Raw genomic sequence first — 12,519 nt, 5'->3', positions numbered from 1 at the left:
TTATTTACCTGTGCAACGTATATGATCACTTTGCGCTCGCAGGACGAGTAAGCTGATAATGCAGTAAACGCTTTACAGCAGCAGAACGCGTCCTGCTGCCGTAAGGCACCAGAAGCACGAGAGGCCCTGCATTTTTTTTCTTTTGCTGCCTCATCCTCAGCAAATCAACCTTGTCCTCACCTCGCCCTCGCATTCACCTCGTAAAGTTTACCCCGCTCCCCCTCTTTTACCCTTAATGCAGGATTTTCCTCTCGCCCTTACTCAACCTCGCCCTCAGATAGCAATAATATCTTGTCCGCATAAACACTTAATTTCTTATTGGTTTCTTACTGCTTTATCAGCTTACTCGTTCAGCGAGCGCAAAGTTATCTTACACGTTGCACTGTTAAATAATTAGCGAAATCGAAGCTCTTTTTCATAAATCAGCTGCGTAAATCCTTAGCCAGGGCTGCTTGCGATAAAGGACAGCCGACTAGCAAGTAAACTATGATGCCATATTAATACGAGTCGGCTATTGATGTTCAACTGCGAAAAAGCTCTATTGCCTTTTGCCAGGAAGCGTGCATTTCTGAACAGTCATATTATAACCATTTCATACTAGAGCTAGCCAGGTATCTCACGTCGCGCACACGTTAGATCTCACTGAAATCTGCAGATCAATACTGCTTTACAGTGACAATAAAAGTGCCATTTGTAACTGTACTGTTGTGATGCCCGAATAACATGCACATATGCACACGTTCCACGCTTTCCGCTCTTTTGAGCCAAAATATCGAGATGAAAAAGCAAGATATACTGGAATGTCTGCCGGCAGCTGCATTGCCAAAATTTTACATCATTCTTTTTTTCAATCCTGTGCTTGTGACGCCTCTGACGTGCGAATATAAATGGAAAATAAAATGCTCACGCAGGAATAACTGGCGCCATGTCTTTCATATTCCTTACTTTATTTATACGAAAATGTGCTGTTTCAAATTAGCGCAACTCTATAACTTTCACGTCATTTAGGTACCCTGCGTGATGCGCGGAGAAAAGACGAGGGAAAAGGCAGCAGTGATTTATTTTTTACGGATGATCAGTAAATTCATGACAGGGATGTTCATAACTTCAATCATTGCAATTTACGCACCCGATGACATTGATTTACTTCAGTAATAGCGTGTATCAATGGGCAAACAAATGTATTTTTGACAAGGCGTATAAACCTGAAGGAAAGCGGGAAGCCGATACAGAAATCACTCCAACAAACTCTAAAGATTTTATAGGATCTGTGAACAATCACGGGTTTGTGAGGAGGTACACAGGGTGTCTTCCAAGTTGACATTTCCAAATTCCCTGATTTTTCCAGGTTTTCCCTGGCTGCCTTTGCACAATTCCATGAGTGATGCAGAACAATGTTTTATGTGAAGACGGCCTGAAACCATATCGCCCGATGCTGTCACTCTCTAATAAGCATATGAAAAAAATTAAAATAAACAATTTAATCCAATTTGAATACTACGGAGTAGTGTTTATGTTATTCAAAAACAGTACAAAAAGGAGGGGTTAAAAAGTGCACAGTAGATAAAATATCTTAAAAAAAATTGCAAATGGAGTCGGACATTCTCAAATACGAATAAAAAGGAAATGCACATAGAAGCAAATATTTTCGAATATGAACTATTTCTATCAACTGATAGCAAGCTCAGTGGTATGAGGCCCGAACATTGTCACGATTGAGGTTCTCTCTCAACAGCCCGTAAGTCAACCTCAACTGTCCTGACATACTCGCAGCCCGGGTACCACGCTTTAGTGCTGTGTTTCATTGCTTTAAAGAGTATATATTGGTTCGGATGAGGGACACCTGCATCTCGGCATCAGCCAACCGTTTGTTTTTTGAGCTCAAGCTCCTTCAAAACGGCGGCAGCAGGCTTCCTTTCCCGTTCATTCCTCAATGCGTAGGTCCTTTCTGTTCTTGTCCTTCCGCCACTCGTTCGCCCCACGGACAATTTGAAGCATCTTCTTGGTCAGTTACGCAGTCCACGTCCGATTTTTCGAACTCCCTAGGAGCCGTGAAAACGTCAGAAAAATCGGCGAGTGGGAAAGAACGAATGCATGTCATTTACTGCCCTTAGGGGCTCAAACCACCACAGGCACATTCGAAAACACTCTGAAGGCCTGTAGGTACACGTATTAGGCATATCGGTGCTCGTACTGTGACAGGAAAGACCGGGTGCACGCGTGTATAATTAAGGAATACATACTGTGTCCCGTGGCAATAGGCCCCTCCCACGCTTGTTATGCTTCACTGGAATACTTTTGCGTATGCTTCACCAAGTCACGCTTCTGTATCGAGGCGAAGCTGACTTTTGGGAACCGGCATTATGCAACGCACCGTGCTTTCAAAGCTTCTAAGCCAATCGCGAGGACCACAAAGAGTCCGTGTCATTGCTGACAGCAGCGAGTTCTTTAAAAAAAAAACACGGCACCCAACTGCAAGAAGCTTCATAGCGAATGTCGAAGCAGTTAGGCCTAACGTTGCCGCAGCGGTGGCTACGGCTGTCAGCGGATCTGTGAGCGAGAGCGCCGGTTCGAGGCGGCGAGGTAATCAATATGGCAATGGTGGTGTCTTTGATTAATGCCGTTTTGGATCTGCGGTCACAGCAAAACGTCCGGTAAATCGGACGTCGAAGAGTTCTTCCGTCTGACAATTTCAGACGTTCTGATACATTGACTCTATGGGGTACGTGGTGGCGGTGCCGTGAAGCCGTCCAAATTATCGGAAATCCGGGAAGTCGGTCGTTGACTGTACACTGGCAACTCCTCCAGCCGACGACAGGGCGTCAAAGACGATTCATTACGATTCCTGTCTGTACTCTAGCCAGCATTACCGCGACTTTCCACCGTTTCAATATAATTACAGCTGATTTGCGCTAATAGAAGCACAAATTCCCTGAGTTTTCCCTGAGTTTTCCCAGACTACTCGAAACCCCGGAGAATTCCCGGTTTTCCCCGTTGGTAGACACCCTGGTACACGTGATACAACAAAACGTGCTTTTCAACTAAAAAAATGCGAGATGCAGCCGCGTCGGGGTGAAGAAAAAGTCGCGTCACTGCAGCAAGGAAAATGTCACTGGCTCCTGACAGCCAAAATCTGCCAACAAGGCCGTCGGCAGACCCTCTGCAGACTGCTGCCGTCGGTGCATTGTGATATGCGCCACTGTCGCAGTGTGCCACTAGCTGTGTGCCGCACTTCAATGACAAAAGAATTATCCAGATCCAACACACACCTTGCAATCTATGTGAAGCGGAACATTAGGGAACCAATCAAGCGCTATAACTTTGGCCATTAGAATTCTGCGTCTTTGATCTAAAGGAAAATGGCACGTGCGAATCTGCATCCTCGTATACCGTGTTACGTAATGTGACACATGCAGCCATCATCTCAAAAAGCTAGTTGCTGTTGGCAATATGGAATTATACATGCAACTGTGCCTTCGTGATTAGAGCATAGGACTGCTGTGCTGGGGAACCGATGTTCGATCCCACCATCGGGCACGTGATTCAGTTTTTTTTTTTTTCAGCTGTGGGATATTTGTCAGGACAGCAGTAGCACCCTGGTGCACCCAGCAGCCACGGTTGCAGCTGTGCGGGAGTTCACAAAGGAAGAAATGCTCTACAATTTATCCGGCGCTGGGCGGAATTAAAGCTGCGTTTCAGGCAATCTTGTCTGAATATACGTACGCTCAGACACGCGCCATGCGCGGACGTGGCCATGGAGGCGCTCGATGGCGCAACGTGTCCAGACTCAGATGCGCGAGAGAAGGGTCCCGGATGCAGACATGCCTCACGCGTACGACGCGTTTCGGCGGCGGAAATACGATGCGTCACCACACTGCTACGATAATGCATATTGATGTTTGCAGAAGCAAAGATATTAGGAGCCTGGTCTCACAGTTCATCAGCCTAGAAAGCAGTTTGAGCGCTTCTTCACTACCTGAAGGCAACAGACTTGAGTGCCCGACTATAGACATCCTACACCTAACTTAGTGCATGTGCAAGTGCGGTATAGACTCATGCTTTCTCTCTCTCTTTCACTCCCCATTTCCCTCCCCACGTGTAGGGCAGCAAACTGGACTCCGTCTGGTTAACCTCCCTGCCTTTCCTTCTTCCCTTCTCTCTCTCTCTCTGTCTCTCTATCTCTCTCTCTCATATTGATGTCGGGATTCATCGTGGGACGGCTTCTGCCCAAATTTGAAGCGCGTTCCTTTAGTGTTATGGCGAATTGCTCATATTCAGACATCGTGATCGAAGTACGTCTCTACAAGATATCTTAAAAGCACAGCAATTAAGGAATCTTCTGTGATATCCTTTAACATAAATAAAAGCTGCATAGCCGTCTGTAAATTCTTAAGAGGCATGTTTGGAATAACATTGCCAATAACATTCAAAATGGTGCCCTCACTATATGTATTCAAAAAAATGCGCTTAGATAATTTTTTCTAGACAGTTGTTTTTTATTGCCTTTTGAAGTTAATCCTGTGTTTGTTCAAGTTATCACCTAAGAAATTGTGTGTCCTCATTTGTTTGGCTTTGTCATCTAAAAATCTTTTATGTTTGCATGTTTTTCTTCCTACGAATAGTTGCATGCACTTTTGTATATATTTATCAATGAGTTGTCTAATTCTTTCCAGTGTTTCTTTTTCCTCTTTAATGTTTGATTATGCGTTAAAGAGTTATATAATCTAGATCGCTCTTGTAAATGTATATTTATGTATTGGTTTACGTTTTATTATTTTCGTTGGTGCATGCATAATTTTCACTAGATTACTAAATAACAAAGGGTCGCGTTACAGTCTTTGACTGTGGGACCCTTGTTTGTATGCATTTATCCGGCCTTGTATCTTTTAAATGAACTTCAATAAACATTCTGTTTTTTTAGGTTAATGTGCATTTGCCTTGAGAGATTATTAGTAACGTGAATACCTATACGTGCAAGACGACAGACCTAGAAAGAAAAGAGTTCCTAATTTCGTAGGTAAATGTGTTAAAAAGACTAGATATAATATGAAAATCTTTTCATTGTACCTTTACTGATAAGTATTTAACTAGTGATGACACTCTTAAGATACATTAGTCTATTAGCTGAAATGAAAGGGGATAGCGGGGTGTTAGTTGTTTGACGATCAACCACGTGGTCATCAACAAAAGCCTTAACTGGCGATCAAGGACAGCAATTACTCTGCCCGAGCATCTCTTACAATATTACCCCGGCACGTCACCACACGCATTGTGGGGCGTTATAACGTAAAGCTATTCCAAACTTTTCTAATTCTCCAATCAGCCCTCCGCGATTGGTCGAAAACTTTTTTGCACCATCCCCCCTTCGCCTGTCTGTCACGCGACGTCACTAAAACCGCGATAGCTCCCTATCTGATATGACGTGTACACGCTGACTATGCATGATTGGACCTAGCAAAAGAAAAATAGCTATTTCTGATTCGACGCATTTTCGCCATTAGCCCTCGGCTATTGGTCAAAAGTTTTCGGACTGCACCCACTTCACCTGCCTGTTACGCGACGTCAAAAAACCGCGAGAACTCACCGCGTCAAAATGTACGCGTTAAAGATGCATTATTGTGCCTAACAATTTTTTTTTTCTGAACAGCCGCCGGCTGCCCCGTTCCGAAGGGAATAAAAGATGGCTGCCATCGATCGCTCATGCACTGGCTACTCGCACCTGCCGGAGAGCACGGGTTTATTTGCGTACAATAAAACCTTTTACGTGGCCATGTAGCGTTTTAGAGCACTTTCGGCAAGTTTACGACTTCGCTCTGCCAACTCTTCTTAGCTGAGGATCCGTTATAGCGGCATTATTAGCCTTCCGTTGCATACCACCGCGAATTTCGACCAGCCACCGGACCAATCGGACCAATCGGACCAATCGCAGACGCCGGCACTACCCTCTTCATTCGATTATCGATTTTCAGTGCACTGGCTCGGCCCCATCGAATCCCTCTCCACCTGAGCGTGCTCCTCACTTCTTGGCAGCCAATTAGATAAGACAAGCCGCACGGTGTAGGCAATGTTATTCGTTTTTAAAGCAAACAAAAGTGTAGCTTTGTGATTACTTTGACATAAGTAGATTGGTTCGGTTGAAATCTCAGACAGAATCTTGGCCAAGGTTAAATGTATACACGGCCGTTTTTCTGTAGTTGAGTGACATGGACTGGTGTGGCACTTCAAACCGAACTCTTCCAGCAGAAAATAAGTGAACCATTTTTTTTGTCTGGTTTAGAAATGTCCACATTGAAGTCTCCAACGATGATCATGGGGGTAGTGTTATCACGGCTAACACATGCAAAGTGCGTGGTCATGAGCTTCTAGATAGCACACTTGGGTGTGCCTAGAGATATATGCACAGTGGATATCACAATTCCGTCTTTCGCATGTGCGGCACAGACATTTCCCGCAGTCGGCGGGATTGTCGTGTTGGGATGCAAGGATGTGGGAATGTAGCTAGACTTACACATGCAGTAATTACGGTACGTGCCGTACATAAATTTTGTCCTTTGCGCATATGGAAATTCGTCCGCTCGTGAGTCCATGTGCTGGTCACAAACGATTCTAGTATATCCATCGACTTGGAACAATGCATCTTGCTTCTTTCATTTATTGTTATTTGCTATTATTACGGGCGGAGTGCTTGGAGGCTGCGTCGCCTCCGCTGAGGGTCGTCGCGGTATTGCACTACCTCCGGGATCGGCCCACATTTCAACCCACGGACGCAACAAATGTAATAGGGGTTGAGGTGCGCAGTTTCGCTGTAAAACACCGAAACTTGACGTTAATGCTTGGCAGTTTTTGTCTTTAAAGTTATCTTTGCCACAGTATATACGTGTTATGCGGCAAAGTATATTAGGCGGGAAAAGGGTCACTGTTACGGGACATGGGACGTGTTCCTTAATTTGCACACGAGCACGCACCCAGCACCGAGAGAACTAATAGGTTTGTCGGCAGGCCTTCAGGGTTACAGAAACACCCTTGCTCTTTTTGTGTGTTTAAACGTTCTCCTCGACGTTCTAAGCTTATTTTACCGCCTTCCTATTCGTTACGTTTCCGCATACCGATGGTTCTTTTTCCGATTTTCGGTGCACGACGCGTGCGAGCACGTATAATTAAGGAACGCGTACTAGACCCCGTTAACGGTCTCCTATGCGTGCGAGACACGCATGGCGTGCAAAACGAGGTCTTAAATCGCCGCAGCGTCAGAAACGGCTCTGAATAGCTGCCAGTATGCTTATTAGGCGTCTAGGTGCTCGTACTGTGACCGGAGATCACGCCTGCGCGCCTGTATAATTAAGAAACGTGTAAAAGTGGCCCCTTCGCATTCTTGATATGCTTCGCGGCAATAGTTTAGGTATGCTTCCCACATAAGACAGATGTATTGCGGCGAAGATGACAAATAAGGTTTGACTTATTTGGCGATAGCCAATGTTGACATAGCAAAAAAAAAAATAATAATAATAAACGTAAGCTTGGGCTCATAGAACTCTATGGGCGCCAGCCGGTACCTTCGATGGGGGTCGAATTATAAAAAAAAAATTGAATTAACCAGAGCTTAATAAACGGGTCTACTCTATAGCACACTAAATGTCACTTCGCGAGCGAAACTTGTCCTTTTGAATATTCCAGCTTATATTTAATGTGTGCGGTTCGGACCCGATCCTTGAGAAGTACTTGACTGTTACAACTATGTGACGTATAATTACTCAGCACAGCTGGCAGATCACGCTGCAGCCCATTGGTACTTACCACATAATGCAAATGGAATTATATGTTTCGAGACTGTAGAAGTGGATGCCGAGTACATTGGAGGGAACCATACATGTCGAGAAGCTGCAATCTGTGCAAGAGTATTTTTTGTCTAGGTTGATTACTCACAAGTGGCGCTAATCATGAGAAGAAAACTTACAAAAGAATAAAAATGGGTTGGAGTGCCTACTGAAGGCATTACCGAATCCTGACTGAGAGCTTACCACTGTCTTTGCAAAGAAAAGTGTAAAACGATTGCATTCTACCGGTGCTATCGTATGGGAAAGAAACTTGGAGGTTAACACTGAGGTTTGAGAGTAAGTTAAAGGTCCCCTCACCAGGGCCTCATAGAAAATTTTGGTTATACGCTGGAAGTTGTTACGTGTCATCTAGGAAGCGTTCTGCCACAAAAAAAAAAAAAAAAATTCAAATCGGCTCATTAATAGCCGCGATCCCATGATTTCAGGAGGCAAGCTCCTCTGCCAAGCGAGACTCTCTCCACTTGCCCTGTCTAGCCTCCGCAAGCAAAAGTTCTCCCATACGGGACCTCGAGGATCACGTGGCGCATATGCCACGGGCCCCGCCTTCATTTTTTTTTTTCTGCTCGCTTTTTGCGGCGCGGCCCACTTTTGCTCACGGCGTAGCGCGCGAGCTGTTGTGACTCGTTCCGCGCAGCACAAGATTTTGCGCGCTCTGCACGAGGACACCTGACTAGCGGTATACGTCAGTGCTACACAATACTGAGGGAGACACAAGCGGATCACAGAGTATGATCCCGCGCTGGAGCACGGTAGAAAGTGACATAGTTTCGGTGTCTGCACGCGCGACTGCACTACGTGAGAAGCTGACGAAATGGAAGTACATATCCCTTGCTGCGGTGCGAAGTAAAACAAAAACATGGCAGACATTCGGTTTGTGTGTTTTATTATTTCTCTAATCTTTAATTCGTATATTCAAGCAACATGTTACACAAATAACAGATGTTGCCTCAAAGTCATGCGTCACCACGAGCGACGTCACAGCACAAACACATGTACGTAGGCGCACTAGCATGTGTACGTCATCCTCCTGCTTGGAGCGCGGCGGCCGCGAGAAGGGAAAACGACGTTCGGTCCGAAATTTCATATATTTACGCGGAGCGGAGCGATGCAATACTTTGCAGGCACGATCGTTATCGCGCAATGTATGCTCTGCGCTTGTCAGCTCTAATGGCCAGACCTGATGAGGGGTCATTGAAGGACCGCGCAAACTGCGATGGAACGAAAAAAAAAAAAAAAGCCACAGGCCTGCGCGCTATTCGTACCTTGCGAGGAGGCACAATAATGTGTACGGAAGAGTAAATACAGATATCAAGACTATACGCGGCGCACATGTCATCTCCCTTGACTCATGGTATGATAAGATGTTGACAATCATTTATTTGCACCCTCTTTTAAATGAGGCGGCGACAAATAGTCCCCTAGCTTGCTGGAGTTGATCAGGTCCAGCTACATGCAACTGCTGCATGTCTATGCTACACTGCACGCATCTCATATTGAGTGACAATGTGGCACGATGCAATGCAAATGACGATGCTGATTTATGCCCATCTCCTTTGAAATGGGGCAGTGACAAACAGTTAACTAGCCTGTTTGCTTTAATCAGTCATGCCATACGTTTTACATTCCAAGATTTCATATTTAAGATGTAATCGTGAGTGACGCCAAGCCTGTGTGCAGCCAGAGAACTTACGCTGAGAGAGCAGGTGGCAAATCGGAGGGCTGATCGAGCAGTGCAAAGCAACGTTGCACGATTGTGTCAAGGCTATGTTGTTAGAGTCTATGAAATTGGTCACGCAGTGCTCGATCTGGGTTTGGGGCGGCGTGGTAAAATGTGAAGTCTTCAGCATTGTTGATGTAAACGCCAAGAAGCCGCTTGACTCGTGACGGTCTTCGCGGCGAAGTTGCCGGTCGCATTTTCGGCTGACCACACGTGAGGTCGCTCGCGTAGTAGCTGTCATGCCCGATTTTCGACAGCACGCACTTGAGGCTCTCAACACGAACTATTGTCAGGCCTCATTTTCTGCAGCACGCACTAGAGGCTCTACGCCGCAAAGTCTTTTTGGGTCGTTTTCTCAAGCACGAACTAAATGTGTCTTTCAATAGGTGAAGCACCAATAGGGATGGCACACAAAAAGAAATACAGACAGGACAAGGCGCTACTTGCAATTGTTTATTGAAATTACAGGTGGCTGGTAATATAGCCATGAGGAGAGGGGAACAAAAAAAAAGAGGGACACTGAATATGTGAATGCACACAATCTCCCATGACTTACTCGCATACTGTGCAGGGCATTTTAACTGATTTTAAACAGCAAGGAAAAAGCTTAGATTTTACTTTCGAACTAGCCAAGCATAACAGCTTGCAGTTTTTAGATCTTGATATAATTAACCCTTACTGACGAAGGCTCCTGCTGGATGTACCGACCCCATGCCCGCAAAGAATTGTTGCCGTATGAGTCTACGCACTCCAAGACTGTTAAACGAGCAATTGCCACTATGTGACTCGAATCCGCGCTGAAAAAATTGTGCTGTCATAAGGCACAAGCAAGCTTTGACGACCAGATTTTGAAGTTGAGGAAGGCTGGCTTTCATTGCTTGGTTTTAAGCGCAGTTTCGGAGGCGTTATTGAAAACACTGAAGAAAGAAAGAAAAAGAAGTGGAGAAGGTCAAACAGTGGAAAAGAAAGCTAAAGCGGTGGTGATACCATATTCTCATAAAGTAGCGCATAGTCTGAAACACGTCGCCGTGAAATACAAAATTCCTGTGGTTTTTTCCGCACCGCGAAAACTTGCTACATTGTGCCGCCTGTATGGTCCGGATGACTCTAAAAAAGTAGGGTGTTCTATTAAACATATGAACCCCTTCGTTAAGTGTGAAGAAGGGGTAGTATACCACATACCACTGAAGTGTGCAAAAGAGTATATCGGCCAAACAGGCCGATGTATTAATGAACACCTGCGGGAGCATAAGCTTTCATTGAAAAATGGATATGGTTCAAACTTGCTGCTTCATTGCAAGGCCTGCGGGAATGAGGATGAACATGTATGTAAAGCAAGGCTTCATGATACGACAACCATGTATAAAAGTAAAGATTCTGTTGTGCATGAATTGTTGGAGGCCAACGAGATTAAGAAAAGAGGGGACAACTGTGTCAGTACCCAGTCTTTGAATATATACACGAATGAAAGCATGTTTTTAGACAAGTTTTAGATTTAGATTAAGCGTGATTCCCTTTATCTTCAGTGTTCTCGCACGGGCGCATTCACATATTCAGTGTCCCTCTTTTTTCGTTATTCCCATCTCCTCATGGCTATATTATCAGACCTGTGATTTCAATAAACGGTTGCAAGTAGCGCCTTGTCCTGTCTGTATTTCTTCTTGTGTGCCGTCCCTATTGGCGCTTCACCTATTGAAAGCTATGCACCAACTAGCCCCACAACGTGTTTTACTAAATGTGTCTACCTGGCATCGACAGCGACCTGTGGTTGTGCACAGTGGTCTGCTGAGCCCGACGTCGTCTGGTTGCAACCGCTCGCGTAGCTCCACGAGTTCTTTCTTCAGCAGTGGTTGGTACCTTGTGGGGAGACATCATAACATGTTGCGAAGAGGTAACACAGGTAGTGAGACTACGCAGTGCACATCACTTCCCTTGATGCGCGTCATGATATGATGATATGATGCAAGCGGAGACTTGAGGGTCCAAACCACTCAGTCCGCTGCAACAGTTACAAGAACGGACTATTTAATACCGCACGCTAGTCACTTCTTCTTGTTTGCTGCGTTTCTTCTACATGGCAATATGTCTTCGTATCGTCATTTTTATTAGCGCACTACAGACGTGGCATTTCCCTCCATTTCAAATGGTGCACCATCCCAATGTGAAAGCGTGTGCATGCACGAAACATTAAAACGCCAATCACTTGGACAACTATGGCTTTATACGCAAAACAATATGTAACTGCAATGCAAAGTGAGCACGCAGCGCCCCTGTGGCATCGCGTAACTTCTCGCGTGCTAGGAGATCGCTGCGACGGACACCGGTGGCGGACACCATCACCACCGGAAACGGCTATTGGAATGAGCCCACGCTGTAAAAAGTTAGGCGCAACATTAAAAGTCGGGAAGAGAGCAGTGTGGATCAGAGAGCAAACAGTGATAGCATTTATTCCAATTGAGACTAAGAGAAAAAAAAACTCACACATAAACTCCTTTGGAAGTTGTCCGAGTATGCATAAGCATTGTGCCACTTGCTCAACTCCACGCAGTCTACCGTCATTATCAATATGAAACTTGATTCGACCAGCATAAACCCTTATCAATTCTAATCGGTCGTTACCAACCTTATCAAACATGATCCAACCCTTATCAACTCTTCTCTGTCTCTATCAACTAGGATGTCCAGCGAAGCTTTCGCAAAACCACCACAATTGCTGAGGGGGCGGGTATGCCATACTTTATCGATGGTTGGGATGTTCGTTTCGAGCTTGTTCTTTATTGAAACCTATGCTGTTCCGTGTGTTGTATGGGTGATTTCAATGAATGTATGTGGTTCACTTCACTTTGATGAGTGCTTATTGTAGCCTCTGCCTTATTGCATTTTTCACTTGATTACAAGGATATGAACCATTGCATTCGTCTTACGTGACGGACGAACAAATGTCTTGGTGGGTAGGCATAAAAATGC

Source organism: Dermacentor variabilis, chromosome 7 (assembly GCF_050947875.1).
Source record: "Dermacentor variabilis isolate Ectoservices chromosome 7, ASM5094787v1, whole genome shotgun sequence".
Lineage (NCBI taxonomy): Eukaryota > Metazoa > Arthropoda > Arachnida > Ixodida > Ixodidae > Dermacentor > Dermacentor variabilis.
Note: the sequence above shows the minus strand (reverse complement) of the source record.